This window comes from Oxyura jamaicensis, chromosome 1, assembly GCF_011077185.1.
Source record: "Oxyura jamaicensis isolate SHBP4307 breed ruddy duck chromosome 1, BPBGC_Ojam_1.0, whole genome shotgun sequence".
Classification (NCBI taxonomy): Eukaryota; Metazoa; Chordata; class Aves; order Anseriformes; family Anatidae; genus Oxyura; species Oxyura jamaicensis.
Genome location: NC_048893.1, coordinates 86,010,329 through 86,028,893, shown reverse-complemented (window position 1 = coordinate 86,028,893; position 18,565 = coordinate 86,010,329). Strand labels below are relative to the sequence as shown.

General features: G+C 42.2%; 1 protein-coding gene across 25 annotated transcripts in view; it reads right to left on the bottom strand.

Moving 5' to 3' along the window:
• ZBTB20 (zinc finger and BTB domain containing 20) overlaps nucleotides 1-18,565 on the bottom strand; it is a 458,760-nt gene that overhangs the window by 176,303 nt on the left and 263,892 nt on the right. The window contains exon 1 of one of the 25 annotated variants that reach the window (XM_035314857.1): nucleotides 14,364-14,637. The exons of 23 other annotated variants lie outside the window; for them this stretch is intronic. The gene's annotated coding sequence lies outside the window, so the exon portion shown is untranslated. Of the gene's footprint in view, nucleotides 1-14,055; nucleotides 14,157-14,363; nucleotides 14,638-18,565 lie in introns of those variants that run through there. One more of the 25 variants, XM_035314858.1, reaches the window with a different exon arrangement.

The following is an 18,565-nucleotide window of genomic DNA, read 5'->3' as shown; positions in this document are numbered from 1 at the left end:
GAAGGAGTTGTATTTTACTTCCCTGATTTTTTTTTTTTCCACTAAATAGGGAGGTTTCATGGGTATTCTAGAGTAATATTCAGCTGTGAATCCAATTTATGCAGTGGGATAGGATTAAAAAAGGAACAGAAGGTCTGGATTCTGAACCTGCTCTAACAGCTTTGATTTGAATACAACCCAAGTCTTGAAATGGCTTGTTTTCCACTTCTGGTTTGGAGCTGGTTGAAATATTGCCACAGTAGCACTTCCTGTAAAATTTTTGTCCAAGATTCTCATTATTTGGAACTAAACTCTAAAGATTTTGGCACCATGAAATCCAAACAAAACTCCGCTCCTGACTCAACTGGCCCAGGAGTCAACCCAAGCTTAATCTGGTTCTGGGTCCAAATCCAGCTTCAGCCCATTTCCATTGTTATATAGATTATGCCATAATACCACCTCCAGCTTCAGGATTTATAATGCCTCCTCGCAGGATGCATATTTGTGTGTAAATACATAAATCACATCAGATAAACAAAGAAGACATGCCAGAAAACAGGAGGGGAGGGAAGAGGAGAGATACCTACCAAGCAGTTTGTCTCTAAAGTGTTGCCAGTTGTGAAAGGACTTGACGTGCTAATATCCGCTCATTCAGACTCTTACAGACATGCTAAGAGCGTGACGGCTGGCAGGCAGTGCATTTAAGTGCTGTTACTGAGGCCCCCAAATATTGACAGAGTGCCAGACTCTGAGAAACTATTGATGTATGCAGCCGGCCGCTGCTCCAGACACCTCTCAGACAGAGTCTTTAAATGTCACAGATTAATGAATTTTCATGAAATGGAGAATGAGAGAAAGAATTAAACAAAAAAAAAAATATCCCACAGCACCAACATGAAAGCATCTTTTATCCCTACACAAAATTCTGCCCTCAAGCCTCAAGATTCCTAACAGATTGTAACAGATCGTAAGCCAGCAGTAGATGCAGGGTCAAGGAAGGTAGACCCACGAGATCACGCAGAGCATCCTCAAAAAAAGCAAAAATGAGAGATGATCATTCCCAGGGGGAAAAAGAAAAAAAGAGAGGGGCAGATCTTATTTTCGTTTTAACCAAACCCATGGGCTACACAGTTTAAGGGGTAAAATTGGTTAAATGGATCTTATTTGAGGTACAAATGGGGCCAAACTGCAAAGTTCAGATGTTGCCTTTGAAGGACTCTGACTTCAGAGTCATTCAGATAGACAGCTGCACTTGGACCCTCTCTTAGTACTTGATATTGTGTTTGATCTTATCCAAGAAATAGGCAGTTACGATAGAACATCATTATGTCATCAGATAAACTAAGTATGCTGATTATTTATCTTTTTTCATTTATATCAGTGAACTCAAATATGTATGAAAACTTCAAATATCATTAAAATGTAATAATGCAAAATGTGGTTGGAGCGTAAATGACAAATCTATGCATAAGACAGCACTTAAAGAGGAAGGAAGTGAAGGGATCATGTAGATGATGTATGCAAAGGTAAAAATGGGCCATTTATAGCCAACCGTTAAAAATGCAGCTTCAGCAAGCCCCTCTGCACACAGCCACTGGGAAGCAGGGCTCCACATGCCACTTGCTTGGTTGTTTCCTGGGGCACGGGCTTTGATTCCCACAAGACCCAGCTGCCCTCTGTGAAGGGTAGCGTGATCTGGTGTGGGATTACCAGATTCAGGAGCAGGAACTGTACCCAACACGGCCTTGGTATGCGGGGCTGGCTTGGTGAAGTAGGCTGCATGCATGCAGCAAAGCATCCCTCAGCTTCAGCAGCACGGCGAGACCCTGTGGTTTTCCACTTACATTTTTGCTGCAGAAAAGTCAACATTCTTCACTGAAAAAAAATTCTCCTAAGTATCCTCTCTATCTGGCCACACAAGGCTTTGCTGACCACAGCAGCCATAAAATCTCACTGTATGTGAGAACAGGGACTAGCACAAGCAGTGTTCAAGAGGAGCTTGTTTTCACATCACCTTGTCACACGGGTTATTTGGGACTACCTTTGCCAAAGCAAAAATAAAAATAATAAAAATAAATAAATAAAAAGAGTTAATTTTCTGACTGTTAGGGAAACTGGAAACAAATATAAGGACTCCAAATTTAAGCTCCGGCTTCTGACGACTAAAAATGCTTTGGGTTTCGAAAGCCAACACGCTCCTTCAGGTTGGCGCTTGCGGTAATCAACTGCAACATGGACTACAACAGCCAGCCATTTGCGTCACCCACTCTTGCCACCACCTAAAGCAGGCCTTCCCTATCACCACACATCCCGTGACTGCCAGCAGGCTCTCCAGCACTGTTATCCCGTACCCGTAGCTCTACAAACGACGTGGAGGAAGGAGCAAGCAGCCATCCTTTGCAGATCAGCCAGGGGGAAGGCAGAGCACACACGCATGTAAGAGTAGATGACACAAATGACTGATTAAGTATATGAGAAGGCAAAATGTCAAAGTCTTTCTATTCTGAGAACAATCTCTGTACAAACAAAGAAAAAAATCAATATAGATTTTCACACAGGGAAGTATTTTACACATCATTGAAAGCTTACTTTTAAACAGTACTTTTTCTGGAGGGTTTTTAAAAAGCCTAACATTACTGCCCCTTCTGGCCTTCCCTGTCTCCTCACACACTCCTTTTCCATTCGCCTCTCTTCCTCTCTCTCTTTGTTAAAAAGTAACCGAGAACTACTATTAAACACTAACCCAGTGGTTCTCTCAGTCCTCTTCAACAACGGCCAGCACTGGTTGTACTGAAGAAGATGCAAAACCTCTCAGTATTCGCCCTCCACAGAAGGGCCCTAGCTACGAAGCCGCCCCTCACAAAGGCCAGGCTCTCTGCAATACGGACATGGCGACGCCCCTTGGGGTCCAAAGATAACTCCAGAGGCATCTGACTGAATGTGCTTGCCTCGTGCTGGAGGATCCCAGCACACTGCCTGCCCCACCTGCCCCTAGACATACTTTCCAAAGTGTTGGGAGGTGACTTAGAGGACGGTGCGTGGCCAAAGCCTTCCCAGGTGAGACCTGGGGACAACTTCCCACCCTGGCCCTGCATTCCCTCCACAGCACACCTCCTCCTTCGTGCTCCAGCCCAACACAAGCTCTCACCACCAGCCAGGAGGGCTATGCTGGCTCCCTGGGGACTTCACATGGCTGCCAGTCACAAACTTGACTGGGAGATCTGTCTCTTTCTGGAGGAATGGGAAAATGACACTAACACTTTTAAAACATAAAATTCTAAGTGAGCATGTTGGAAAGGGAGCAAGTGGGGCAAATTTCTAACTTACTGCAGGGATGGACACATTTTCAAGGAGGCTTTGGCATTTTAATTAAGTGAAGGGACTGCAGTAGATGCAACAAAGTCTTGTTACTTCCCTGAAGATATGCAAGATGCTTCTCTCCCTGTCTTCCTTTGCAAATACTAGTACAACAACAACAACAACAACAAAAACAGGCACAAGTCTTGTCCCCGTTTTCTCTCTACGCTATGCATGTTACAACAGCCATTTTATTTCCATAAATTCTGCGCTATCTGCAAGACCGGGATAACAAAGGTGGGAAAAAATTTGGAAGAACTGTAAGTACTAATAGTTATGCAAAATAAAATAAATAATAAACGCACACAAAATATCAATTGCAAGGGAAGTAATAGGATAAAAGGTGTTACAGAATCAAAGTTATTAGGTATGAAAGGGACCTTGGAAATTCTTGAGTTCAGATTCCTTCATGTAGTCTAGGGTAGTATCAAAGACCATCTCCTTGATCTCATCTCGTCTCTTTGATTGTCTCCTTACGCTTTTGAACAATTAATTAATTCTTTGTAATAATTTCTGATTACTATTGTCTAACTTCCATCCTTTTCTTTTCTCTCCTCTATGCGTGTGCACACATCATAGACCACAACTAGCTTGCATGCATCCCTGCTTCTTTAAAGTCCCACCTCTTCTGCTGACTTACTGCTCTCCTAATCAAAAGGGCAGGAGAAAGCAGTCAGGATTCATTCTCCTACCTTTCTCCTTCTCTCTCCCTCTCTTTTTTCAAATGGCATAAATGTCAACTTTCTAAAAGGATGTTTGGCATAGCTGAGTTCAGTCATGTAATGTACAAAGTCGGCATGATCAAAAGGTTGCAGGGCTGCCCACTGCTAAAGAAGAAGAAAAAAAAGGAAACTGGGATCTCTTCTGAAGTGTGAAAGAATGCATGAGCCAACTGTTGCCACTGGAAACACCATGTCTATTAGCAGTGGCAGTGGGTCTGAAACAAGAAAGTGTAGGTCCAGATTCCAATATTTCCTAAATTCAGAGCTTTTTTAATCTGATTTTCCTCCCTTAGAGAAACAGGGATATACAGAGCTATGGCACTGAATACTTTTATTCTCTGCATAGTTATACAATAAAAATAAAAATAAAAAAAATAAAAAAGACTACACCTATGTAAAAATACAGCAGTTGTTTTTATAGACAAAGTTGCTGAAACTAATCAGACAGAACACGGATTCACACATCAAAAATACACAGTCTCTCTAGTGGTTTTATACTGCTATCTCTCACCACAGTATGTTCATTCTCATTCTATTCACCACTGAAAAAGAGAAGAAATTATTCCTCCTTTCCACATAACTAAGATCATTTTGATTTCATGTGGAAACTGGTTTGCAATTGTAGGGCGCTTCAGGATTGCTAAACACATGCTCACATACTCCTCTACATTTCTGACGCAACACTTCTGGTTTTATTCAGCCATCCTATTTGCTCCACTTTGCTGAGTCCCTGTGAAAATTGTTACATCTTCTTATCAAATGTCAACATTAGAGAACACTCCACCTATGCCATGGACTCCTGCAAAATGCCTGAACTCAGTAGCCTGAAAATCAGTGGTCCAAATACTCAGCATTAATAATCTTTCCATGAGCCATGACTGAGTTTTCTTGCCAGAAGATAACCCAGAAATGTAGACAGAAAAGCTCATCGTCAATATCCATTTAATAGAAAAATCTTAATTATAGATAGCTTTCAGTCCCAGAACAGTAGACAGGAACTTGAGATTAATTCCCCCTATGACAAAGTATGTGAACAATAACCAGAATTTGTAATCAATACCCAGAGGAGAGAACATCCAAATTGTAACAGGGATTTGGGATTCATTCCCAGAGGACGTAATAGATGATTTGGAGCAGGTAGACTGGGATTAATTTTTGATTATGAAATATTTGAACAGCAATTTTCAACTTTTAATGAAGAGAGGATGTGGACACCACAATTAATATAATTTCTAAGTCTCTCCATCGTATTTCAAGACACAAATGACAGGTCACAAACAGCTGTTCGGGTTGTACACAGGTTAATGTGGGAGTGCCACCTAAAGGGAAGTGCACTAGGATGGGACTCTGGAGAGAGGCATACAAAGATAAGAGTTGCAGTTCATTTCTAATAAAACTTGCTTATTGAAAATTCTGCATTAGAAGCAATTACTCTGTGTTTGCTGACTTTACATGGATAATCTTACGTCAGAAAACATCGGCACAAAATCCTGGCTTTTCTTCTGCACTAGGAAAAATTTAAAGGTGTTCAAAGGAGAAGGAATTCTTGCTCTGAAGGAAAATTTCAAAACGGAATTATGCAAGGCAAAATATACAGAATCTCAGCATGTCCTGGAGGGGAATACAATCAAAGTTTGTAAAGTTACTTAGAATATAATAAAATAGCTAATTATTTACCTAGAATAAAAACAAGTGAGCTGTGAATCTTATCCTTTTCTGTTAGCTTCTCCAAAATAATTTTCTTTATGTTTTCCTCACAGACCAATGAGTAATTTTAATGATAATGAGCTACATCTGTAGCCATGTAAGATAAAGCAAATTTAATCTGCCTGCATATTTTGCCATTTATGAGTTAATGTAACAAATTGATGCTTCGGGATGGCAAGCTGATCATTGCAGGGGGGCAGAAAGAAGCTGGCCTCCATGTCCAGTATTGCTCAGTTGGGTAGATTCAGTATCTAGAGGAAAAAGGCCTTCCCCAGAAGAAACTTCAGATGCAGGACTAATGATAAGATGAAACAAAAGCCTTTTTTATGCTCAGCAAATACTCCTAATTTATCTTTCCTATCTTTTAAAATATTTTTAAAGCTGCTGGGATTTCTGGAATTGGTGATTAACCCTTTCTTTTTACTCTTGTTACATAAAACTTTTGGAACTTTCACTAGAAACAGCCAAGTCTGATGGTATTCTTTGTGGGGCTATCCCTTTCCCCTAAACCCTCAGATTCACATCTGCCCATGGATCATTTGCTAACCCTCCAAAATTATATACAAGTATTCTGTCTCTGCCAGACCCTATTAATCATAAACTTCTTCTCATTTCATTTCAGTATTAAACTCATCTTGTTCAAATCTCTAATTTTCCACAGTGACAGAGGAGTTCTCTATACATCATTCAGCTCTATTTCCTAGATACGTTCAGAATTACAAAATTCATTCAAGCCCATCTGATCTCTTCTCACTAAACCTTCTGCCTTCCACTGACTGACAGAGAAGAATTAGCCTTCCTCCTGTCAAGTATACATCTTTCCTCACAAAAGTATGCGAAAACACATCCACATACAGCCAGTGACTCAGCGTGCCCTTGTACTTGTGTCTTTGCTCTACAGAGCAGTCAATTTTATGGAGCAGCAAGTCCCACTGATATAATATCAAACAGACTACTAATATTTCTCGAGTAAAAACAGCTGTAGCATTCCCTACACCACAGGGTCTCGCATGTTGAAAGCACCAATGTGGATGAAGTGGCACTGTTTGCACCGCTCATTCTTGGGGAAGCAAGAAGTCTCACAACGAAGTCATGCTCCAGAGTGTCACTGCTGAGCCTAATACATCACAGGTCATTTTAAGTCATTAAAAAGTAAAAATTGCCAACCACAATTATCCTCAGTGATCCTATCTAATATTAAACCCAGATGCAGATTTCAGGGTTGGGAAAAACGAGTATGTCAGATAGTCTCGCTTCTTTCCTTGCTGTAACGGTGCCATCCATCTCATTTCTAACCCGGTGCCACGGCTTCTCTATAGCTTTACAAAGAAACTGCAGCGCTGTGCCAGCAAAACAAATGATGTTACTGCTGTAGTGGACAGAGGTGGGACCAAAGGAGCACTCAAGCCACTCTTCGAGCTTTTTGGTGAGCCATGGATTCAGCAGAAACAATGACACCACCCCCAGAAGCTACGTGGCACAAGAAGTTTGGTGCCAGGCAGAGTCTTTTTTCTCACACAGGGTCTAAGAGACTCATGCTCCAAAGAAGTGAGCTTCCTCACCATGACATGAGACCTGCAGAGCCCTCCACTGCTGCATTCACACCCAGGCTACACCAACTCTTCTGGCAAGTTAACCAACGCATCTAGGGCAGGGGACTTGGAGTCAGTGATACTCCATCAAGGCATGGTGTTAGATTAGTCACCTCACCGATCTCTGCCTCAGTATCCCCAGGCACGAATTAGTTTTTGGCACCTACCAGTTCGTAGGGTTGATATCTTCCTAAACATTAGACAGACAGATTGATATTTCATTTTAGAGAACACTCTATTCTATTATACTTTTGCTGATTTGAAAGCAAACAGACTCTGTAGCAGTATTTCTTGACTAAAAACCTGTAGAAGAAATTAAGTTGCAGTCTTTTGCAACCAGAATCTGGAAGGGTGTCCCATTGTAATATTTTCAAAGAGAAGTTGTGCTTGCAGTATGTATGTGCATATGGTGTTTATGAATTGTTTTTTAACTTTAGATATTTTATTCATTTTTCCACATGCTACAAGTAGAACACACATCTTTGTTGGACAGACACCAATACAGTAACACAGCTTTAGATTTCAGACACTCAGGATTCAGTGGGACAAAAGGCTACCCTATCTTCATGCCAGGACATCACGTCCTGAAATTAGGACACATGCCATCAGGCAGTCAATATCTCACTAAAGATATGCTGCCCTCAATACATTCAGTTATACTAACCGAAGGAAACTGTAACCACTTCCAGTTATTCCATACAGAGATAAGGACCATGAGAACTCTTAAGTCTTGGCATCCAGCATCCTATTTTGATTACACTGTATTGTGGGATCTGCTGTTATCCACAGTTTGTGGACTTCATTTTTTTCCCACTTGCAGTATGTACACAGCCAGCATAAAAACATCAGTCATAACAAGGTTCAGAAGTCAATAAAGTAGAGAGAGGAAGGTGGGTAAGGAATGGCACAAAAAAAAGACCTGGCTAGTTCTTTTTGAAAGAGTCAGAAAAAGCACAGACCCTATTGATATCTGCATCCATGGTCCCTGTAGTCAGCAGCACAGAGTTCAAGATTTACCTCTCCCATTTACACTGTGTGCATGCACGTAAGCTGCTCTCACAGGCTCCTGAAGAATATTTAATGCATGTTCTCTAGGATAAGGGTCTAGCCAAACTAAGAACTGCAGTTTATTGCTCAAACTCAGATGAAATGCAAGCGTGAACAGCCTCCCTTCACACCAGAAAAGTCTGTCCTACCACTGCCATGTCTAATAACGATGTAAACCTTGTTTATTTACTTTCAACACTGCTGTGTCGTTGTAAGCCATACCACTGTCATAGGATTCACAGGACAGTGGCATTTAGGAGGGAGAGGAAGTGGTTTAATTGATTTTCTGGAAAAAAATAGCTCCAAAACCAAAATAAAGCATTCTTGATGAAGAATGGAAATATGAATGTTACAACCGAGTGCTTTTTTTTTTATAATTTAACATGCTGAACAATTATTCTGGTAAGTGCAACGTAAGACTGGACAGACTGGTTCAGAGAAAATAAATACTCATTCTGTTCCCAGTAGCAATTTAACACCTCTCTTGCACCCCAAGGTCTCAGACACACAGAGTACAAAAAATACTTCCTTCCCACCACCTGGAAAAAAAAAAAAAAAAAAAAGAGGAAAAAAAGGGAACCAAACATGAAAATTTACATGGACTTGATACGCTTCAGTTTTTAGATATACAAATTAAAATGCCTAAGTTGGTATATAAGGCACATGATGCTAATGATTCTTGTCCAGAGCCCTACTGAAAGTCTGCCTGTGCCTGGCACACATTTGAGGTTTCTTGACAAGCTATAATGAATGGTTAACCTCGCTTTCCTGATAAAACGCAAATGCTTTCTGACTTCACTCTTTTCTTGAAACAAACCCAAGCGGGTGAAATACGTGAACTTCTGTCCATGTGGCTGCTGCTCTGTGCAAGAAAAATCAAAAAGGAAATTCTTGCTCAGGTGTATTGGGCACTGCTGCTGGCAGGTTTGGATCTGCTCCCCAAATGCACAGATTCAGGGCAGCACCGAGTCATCTCCCCACCACTGCTGCCTCTCCAGTGGCACGCCAGCCCCGGGGCTGTGCGCAGGGGTTTGAGGGAGGCACGGTGTAAACAGGAGATGTGCTGTAGCCCTGCGGCTCACAGGTGGCACGGCACATCTATCTTCGCATGTGCCAGGCTGGATATCTACAACGTACAAGTGGGAAAGGTCAGACGTGTCAACTTTGATGGCAACAAACAGCCTCACCAGCCAGCACAGGTGCATTCACCTCTTGCTGCTCGCGGCATGTGGCTGCCTCTGGGGCCGGCAGAGGCACAGCTCCGGAGCACTGGGCATCATGTCCCACCACCGAGTGCCACCGCCTCGGCCTGGGACGCTTGCTCCTTCCCTGGCGGCTCCAGAGGACGCTGTCTGGGCTGCATCCTGCAGCGCAGGGGGGTAGATAACGCCCGTATTTTGGAATCGCTCTCTTCAGGGGCCGTGGAAGAGATGTATTATTTATAGGCACACGGATGAAAACATTAAGTACGTACATAGGGGCCCGCATGCCCGCCGGGGAGGGGCAATTACTGCCAGGCAGTAATTTCAGTCTGAAGTTCCTATGACTTAAATAGCCACTTGAGCTCTGCTCTCGCAGTTTACGATGTCAATAGACCCCCTAAATGAAATTACAGCCTTCTGATACGCAGCAGGGTAGCTTTTCTTCACCGTGTAATATACGCGGCCGGGAGAAATTGCACTATATATGGAGTTTCACTAAAGCAGAGTTTATCATAAGAATGTTCCCACTAAAATATGATTAGGCTTCTTGTTTGCCGGATAACACATCTAATGAATCAGGGTGTGCATGATAGCCATGTTTTGTGAACTCAGACACATACCCTGAGGTGAACTGGGCACTCCACCGCCTCAAAGCACTAGCTATTTCATTCCCACCGTAATTTGCACCTGCTTTGTTTTGCCAGCAGCACAAACCCATGCTAGCTCTGGAACTTGCGTCTATTCTAGGAACTTGAAACATGAACAGAGGGAAAAACAAACAATGCAGCACCAGGGGCATCCATGCACTGGATTTAAAGGGTTTTAAAGCATGTCTGAGCATCGCTAAATGGGAAGAAGTTTTCCCTTCCCTCAAAGAAGCCCCATAAGGTCAGAAAATAATATTTCCACATTACAGATGGGCAAGTAAGATATAGATAGAGGTAAAGGCTACAGAGTGATGGAGATAAGATTCATGTCTGCCAGATACTATTCCATTTCCCTTTGCTCTTATGACACTGTTCATCTATACCTCTTTTCCCTACCCAGGTCGGTAAGAAAAGCCTTCATTTTACAACTCATACACCTTGTTATTCCTTTAACCTTCAGCTATGATGATGAGTTAACTGTTCTAATGTTCCATGTAACAACACAGCTTTGGAGCTGATCATCAGTGGTCAGTGGCCACCTTCCCTAGGTAACTTGCAAATCACAGAATAGTTTGAGTCGGAAGAGAGCTTAAAGATCATCTAGCTCCATCCCCCCAAATCCCTTTTACTTGCATAACTTTCCCTCTTACTTGACTTCAAATCAAGTTTCACTTTCTTTTCCAGCTTACAGAAAGTGAAAATAGTGCTGTTTCAATTTTGTGGCCCTAGGAAATAAGTCATTGTTTGACCTCTGGGAAAAAAGAAGAAGAAGAAGAAGAAGAAGAAGAAGAAGAAAAAGAAGAAGAAGAAGAAGAAGAAGAAGAAGAAGAAGAAGAAGAAGAAGAAGAAAAATCAAACACATTTGGAATACCTTAAAAGGGGCAAGATACTCAAAATGAAGCAGTTGCTTTTACTATAAAACCCAATTATCAGTATGGCTTAAGTTCTTGTTCCAGTACCTATGAAACTGTGCATCTTTATCATCACAACCTTTTCTCTGCTTTGTTCTTGCCTGATGCACTCAACCGAACAAACACATCACATCAAACACAATCGGTGTGCTGGTCTGAACGCAAATGAAAGACTCCCATTTGCTCTTTGACTGTGTCAGGCAGGAGATGATACCTTCCCCACCTTACCTAGGGGTAACGCGGGGAGGTTTAACTCAGCAGGACTTGGACAGCACTTTGAGATTAGCAGTTGGAAGGGTAACTAAAAGGGCTGCCAGGAGAGGCAAACAGGGCATCTGTAAAGGAATACTCATTTTGATTTTCCAAAGCAACTATGGAAAATTATTACATGGTAAACAAAGAAGTTACTACTAATGAGACAGTTTATCATCTTACTGTCCCAGAGCATTAACACAGACAGTTAAAATATGATTTGAAATTGCAGATTTTCACCCTAATGATTTTAGACCATAGACAAACCATTACAACCTTGGACTAGAGTCAATAAGCAGCTTATACCATAATAAGAAAGGCTGCTGATTTTCTCCACACTGTTGTACATAAATACCAGTGAAGACAAGTTCCCTTACCTCCGCAGAGACTTGCAGAATACATTAATTAAATAATTTAAACACCAAGAGGTTTAGAACAACACAGAGACTCTTAAAAAAGAAATAAAACATTGTTTTGCCTTCTTGGTGGAAGTCACCAGAGTGACAGCCCTTGACTACCGTATATCCAGAGAACAAGTGTTACATAGGCAGAAGTTTGAAGTTTCAGACATTTAGTGCTGTGCTTTGAGAACTTTCCATTTCAGAAGTACTTATGTCTTTCAGACTTACACTGCCTGGAGGGAGAAAGTAAATCAGAGATAAGCTTCAAAGATCAGACCCAAAAGTGTGTGTGGGCGTTCAGTATAGCCCATTTAGAGAAAAGAAAAAATCCATTATATTTCTGCCTGTGATGTGAACTGCCTGAAAGTTTGGGATGTTCTGATCTGTCAGCTTCTTTGAGTACACTGTAAAAAGGTGATGCAAATGCCAACTTTGGATCTTAACATCCATTTAGTCAAAAGCAGGAACCATTTGGATTAGGGCTTCGATGTACGTAAAGATTATTCTGTGTGTGCATGACTCTTTATTGAGGGAATTGGCCGGCCTAATTGTGGGTTTTGTTAAGAAGTAGCTATTTAGTTTAGGTTCAGGGAGAGGTTCCACAGTCGCAGTGCACCAAGAGAAATCGCTAACCCTCGCTGCTCGGTGCTGAAGGAAATCTACAGTCAACTTATGGGTCTGTAGATGGAAAAAAAAAAAAAAAAAAAAAAAAAAAAAAAAGGAGTTCACAGTTCTCTGTGATTCTAATGTAACCCCAGAGGAAACTCAAAGGTTTTGTCTATGCTCCATCTACAGTTTTTGGGCTTAGTTAAATGTTAGGCTGAAACTGAAACACTAAGAAGGACTGAGAACCCCACATGGCTCACGACCAAAGGAAATATTTGCAAAAACTGCCAAGCAGTAAAACCACCAAGTCTTGCATGGCTTTACTTACTGGTTATAAGAAATAGCAAGTACTTTAACGTGGCCTGGGTTTCATCTGACACTGAGGTCGATTCCGAAGTCAATGGCAAAACCTCCGCTAACTCCAGTGAAAGACTGGTCAAAGCCGGGCTTTGTATGCTGTCCTTAACAATTGGCACTGGCCATGAAACCAGGGAAAAGCTGACTTGACTTCCTCTGCATGTCACAGGTGAACAGCAGTGTTTGGAGAGGGGGTATCTCCTTGGGGGTCAGATACGTGTGTTTGTTGATACACCTAGTGAATGAATCCAAGTCAAAAGCAAGACTACGTGGAGAAGAACACCTTCTAATTAATCCCACATGTGAGATACATTGGTGCCATTAAACATTTTGTTCTTTTGCCAGGGACAACATGTTTCAAAGAACAGGATAACACCTCAAAATACAAATATTTTGACTGCTACTCTGTGTTTCTTATATGCCTACTTTGTTAACAGTAGAAAGGATTAGTCAAGAAATGATTCATTTCTTCAACTCAGATAACATGTGAGATGATAAAACATGAATGGAACAACCCACGCGCTGCCCTGGCCTTCTTTAGCACTGTAGCAATGAAAGATTTACAGAAGTGATACATTTAGCTGGGCAGGAGAGGACAAAAGGAGACCCTGAGTAATCTGGGCCTGGAACCAGACACGCACATCCTATTGCTTTTTTTTTTTTTTTTTTTTTTTTTTTTTTCACTGGCTTTCCCATGCGGCCTTGACCAAATCACTTCACTTTCTGTGCCTCAGCTTCCCTATCCATCAGCTGGAAATAACTGCACAAGTGCCTCGACGTTGGTTGAGATACTTAATTCTTTAGTAGACAAAGTTTTGTAGGTGAAGTTTTCCAAAAAACATTTTTTTCCTGTCTGCCAGTTCCCCATACAAAGGGAAAAGAAGGGAATCGAGAGAGTTAATAAAATAAAATAAAATAAATGCAACCCTTCCCTCCCCCTCAAATGGACCAGCAGCCTATAAACCAACCAGTTCTTCTTATTCCCAGAGGTGGCTTCCGCAGAAGCATTTTCTTTTACTATGCATCCACTGTAGAGTTTCTTTTCTGCTTGGCTGGGCAATCAGGTATTCAGAGCATAATGTAAATGCTCAGAACACAGAGGCATGAAAACTTGCCAGACAGAAACTCCAAGCGGAGGATTAACGCTTTTTTCCCCCCTCTCCCATGCCCTCCCTTTTCCCAGCTCGCCCGGCCCTCTCTGGTCGGCGTCGTTCCCCATGTGTCCCCCCCCCGGTTCCCCCCCCTCCCCCGGCTCCCATCCCCAAGCCCCCGCACCTCGGGAGCCGCTGCCGACCCCGACCCCCGCTGGTGGCGGCGGGGACACCGGGCGCAGCCTCCCCCTGCCCGGAGCTCCCGTCCCTCGGCTGCTCCCAGCTCCGTATCCCTCTGTGGTCGCTGCCGATCTTGTTTTTAAAAGAAAAAAAAAAAAAAAAAAAAAAAGGCAAAGCAAAAACCAAAACAAAACCCAACCAACAAAACAAAACACCACAACAACAACAAAAAACCCTTTATTTCCTGCTTTGCCTCGGCGGCACCGAGAATAGAAGCCTTGACACATCAAATTCTGGGAGCTCACCACTCACCAGGGCTGTGGTTCCTGGTCCAAGCGGTGACGAAGGAGAATCACCTCACAGTCTCTGGAGAGTGGCAAGGTTTGGCTGCTAAGCGCGCCCCGCGCCGATGGGCTTTTTGAGTTCACTGTGTTCCAGAGCGAGTGCCGAGGCAGAGAAATTAGGGAGGGGAGAGGTGGGAAGGAAAATCACTGGAGCCTCTTATGATCAAACTTCCACTAAGCAAGAGGAAATGTCTTATAAATAAACAACAGCAAGAGAAACAAAAAAATCCATCCCGTCCTGCCAGAGGAATGTACATTATTGTCTCTCGACGGAAAACTTTACACCGCACCAGAAGGCAAGAAAGCAGCCATGTCTCCCGAAGCTGCCCTCCCTTACTGGGGAGGAGGGAGGGAGGGAGGGCAACGCAAACTTTAGGAATAATAATAATAAAAAAGTATTGGGAAGTTCATGCGATTTCCCAGTAGGCAAACAAAACTGTCCAAATTCAACAGATGTCACTGTTCCAAGGTTTCAAGCAGTGCTAAATTTCTTCAGAACTGCTCATCGCCTCGCCATTCGGACAGATTCGGGGAGGAAGTTCAAGGCAAGGGGAAGGAGGAGAAGGTCACGGTATACATGTGTGTGCACATATATCCGTGTCCTTGTCTATTTATATATATAATATCAACTCTTTATGCATTTTATGATGCATAATTATAAAAACATTATAGATAAGCATTTTTTTTTTTTAATGCATACATGAACTTCTCTTCTTCCACACCTCCTTTTGAGGTTACGGGCTGGAGACCTTCTGCCTTCGCTCTCATCTCACAAGGCTGGAACTGACACCTACATAAAGCTCACATAGGATTGCACTGCAGGTCACAAGTGACACGAATTTGGTGATTTCAGTACAATCCCTAGCTTTGCAAAAACTATTGCGTGATTTGGCACAATGCACGGCAAATAGCAGTCTCTTTATGAGGAACCACAGATGGCAACAGAAAGCGTAATTCAAATAATTTATCAAGCATATTTGGAGACCTAGAATGGGGGGATGGCCTGAGTCTATGAGAAACCAGTATGCTACAAGTCATTATTAGGGAGCTTATTAAATCTGCCTGGCATGTACAGCATTAGAAGATCACGGATTGCTGATGAGAGCCGAGATGCTTGGCAATGCTGTGTTTTGGGTCACGACTAGAACAGCAGAGTACAGCAGGAGAGGAGTCACTTCAAAGGAGAAGGGGGGACAAAAGACTAAAAGATCATGAGATGCTGAAAATGTCTTGGCAGTCCCAGTTTTCACTTTGTTTCTAGGGGACTCCTCCATTTGAGTCAGAGCTGCAATGCTTAGTGCTCATCTGTACCTCTCCCAGATCTCAACGTCCCAAATCTCAAAAAAAAACCAACTCCCTTGTCTTTTGAATACCTGAGGACTGTTGTATGCACAAGACACAAATGAAAACATGTTTTTTAACCTAATTAGCTTTACATCTGTGTGTGCTGGCGAAGCAATGCTGTCATTGATTTTTGTTAGCAACAATCAGTCTACGAACTCAGTCAGATAAGGCAGAGATATGCTTAAGACTGAAGTACAGTTGAAAGAAAAACTTGAGAGTATTTAATGCAAAATTCATAATAAATCACAGCTCGTTCAGGCTCACATCTTTTGGGCAAGCTACTGTTAAAGCATTTCTAGATCTACAATACCAAGGTGATCTTCATAAAACAAAAGAATTTTCAAGAGATTTCTAAAGACAGAAAAATCAAAGTGACATCACCCATACAACACCTGAGGAGCTGTGAGAAGGAAGGAACTCGACTCGATTATACCAGACCGACTGGTAAATTGTAAATGTGACCATCTGGCTCTTACATGCTAAAACCAAACAATTAAAAACGTGTAATCTGAGTCCAAACATTCTTTCTGCCCAACACTATTCACAGTAAAATGACCGACCAAAACCCAAGGTCAGTTTAGCAGCCTGATAACTGCAGCTTGTTACCTGTTCTCGGATATTTCAGTAAAAATCCTCAAGAAGCTTGGCAAGGGCTTTACTAGCCCATAGCACGTGTTCAGATCACAGGGATCCACGGACAGGCATGTGTCCACTTCCCGACATCCCTGTGAAGCGCTTCAAGGCAGCCTCATAGCTGACTCCATTCTCCACAAAGGGAGAAGCCCCAGAAGGCTTCTGCTCTGTTTGAGCAGCCACCAGCTGATCTAATCTCACGAGAACTGTTTTGGTCATGTATTGGGTCGGCTCATCGTTCACCTCTCACTACCTCTATGTTTACTAGCATTACCAGGAATATTTAAGATAATTAAGAAAATTTTAAGCACTTTCAAGTGAAACCATATTACTGAGGGGTGCCCAGAGAGCAGCAGTGCACAGAGTATAATGGAGCAGAATTTGAAAAAATAATTCCTGACCATGCCCAGTAAAACTTTCCCCATTTCTAAGCAGGAACCACGATTAGCAGGCTGATAAACTGACCTTAGGTTGCCAATAACTTAAGCTGCCTTTAAGGGATTTACATAGATGAAAGTGAAGGCAGTATATGGCCCTCTGTGTTTAATAAGTCATTTGCTAAACAGTCCAGAGATCAATAGCAGACATTAAATTAAGCACTCTGGCATTCTGATTATTTAGTATCATTAAGCATTAGGGATGCCTGAACTATAAAATCAGAGCAGAGAACCAAATGAAATCTTCCATTAAAAAAAAGAAGCCTATGAGGTTTCTAAAAATTAAGACTAAACAAAATAAATAAATAAATAAATAAAACACACATGCAGCAAACAGATCACGCAATTGTGATCAAAATCTCAGCAAATTCCAACTGTCTGCCTGTCAGCACAGACTATTTCCATTACAGACTTCAGGAGAGACTCTGAATTGCGCCGCTCTTGTTTCACTATCGTTAACAGTGGCCGCTGCCTCAGAACTGCAAAATAATAAGAGCCAGGAGGACAATCATTTTCCTCTGATTTTTTATTTTGACATTTCCCATTTGTGCCCTTTTCCAAAGTTTTAATTTGGTAAAGGCACTTTTCAGCCTGTCTTTTAACAGGTCACTAATAACTTGGGATGCAAGATCTCATATTTCTTTTTTTTTTTTTTTTTTTTTGCCGCTGCCATCACTAAATATTTCATTTACCTTGAGTACAGCAGAGCACTCCAGAAGATTTCATTTTTTCTTTCTGTAAGAGTGTTTACAGACCAGTTTTTGCAATTCATTATTTTGCATTTGGCTGGTTTGATCCTACCTGTTCAATAAAAGTATCAGACTGCCTACAGAAATGTTTTCACCATTTCTGTAGTTCAGCACAGTAACAGTACTGACATTCCTTCTTGGGACCCGACTTCAAATAATTTAAATTTCATGTAATTTAAAAGCTTTAATTAGGTGACACCTAAAACACATGCTTTATCTAGGTAGTAATTCCTAATATTCGCAACAGTGTTACTCTGACAGATATAGATGTGTATGTGTACAGACACACACACACGTATATATGAAGAAAATAATCATGGTTTTATTTCTCCCTCCTGACTTGGCTGTTAGCTCTTGAACACTGAATGTGTTTGGATGCAGTTCTACTCACACACAGAGCTGACCAGAATCCTTTTAAGAACAACGGTACAACCTGAGGGTTTCTCTGCCTGCCTTATATAGCCCTAGAGAGGACAAGCCTCCAAGGGGCTGATGCTCTCCCACACCTCTGCAAAGAAAGGGGGAAGAAACCCACCAGAGGCTTGGAGACATGACTTTTCTCTTCTCCCCTCATTTCTCCATACAGCTAAACACTGAGACTAGACCTCGGGAGCAGCTGCTGATAAACACGCGGAGGTTAATTCTGCTTTTTGCTCCATTAACCCCTGCTCCACCTTCGTAACCCCCCTCGAGGAGAAAAGACAGCAAGATGACACAGGCAACAGCCAGGCACATGCGGCAGGCTGGGCAGCACTACAAGTGAAGTCGTACCATGGCACGGCTATCTCTGGACTCCTGGGTTTCCAAGGATTTAGAGACAAGTCTCCTTCGCTCCTGTCAACCCTGTCCTCCGAAGTGAACACTTGAAGGATCTCTGCAAGGTAAGCGTCATGGCACTTCCCATCAGCTCTCCCCTCTGCTTGTATGTTCCTCTGTGTAGGAGGAGATACACAAGCTTTGGCAGTGGATGCAAAGAGAGATAGAGCAGACGAGAGATAAACAGAGAA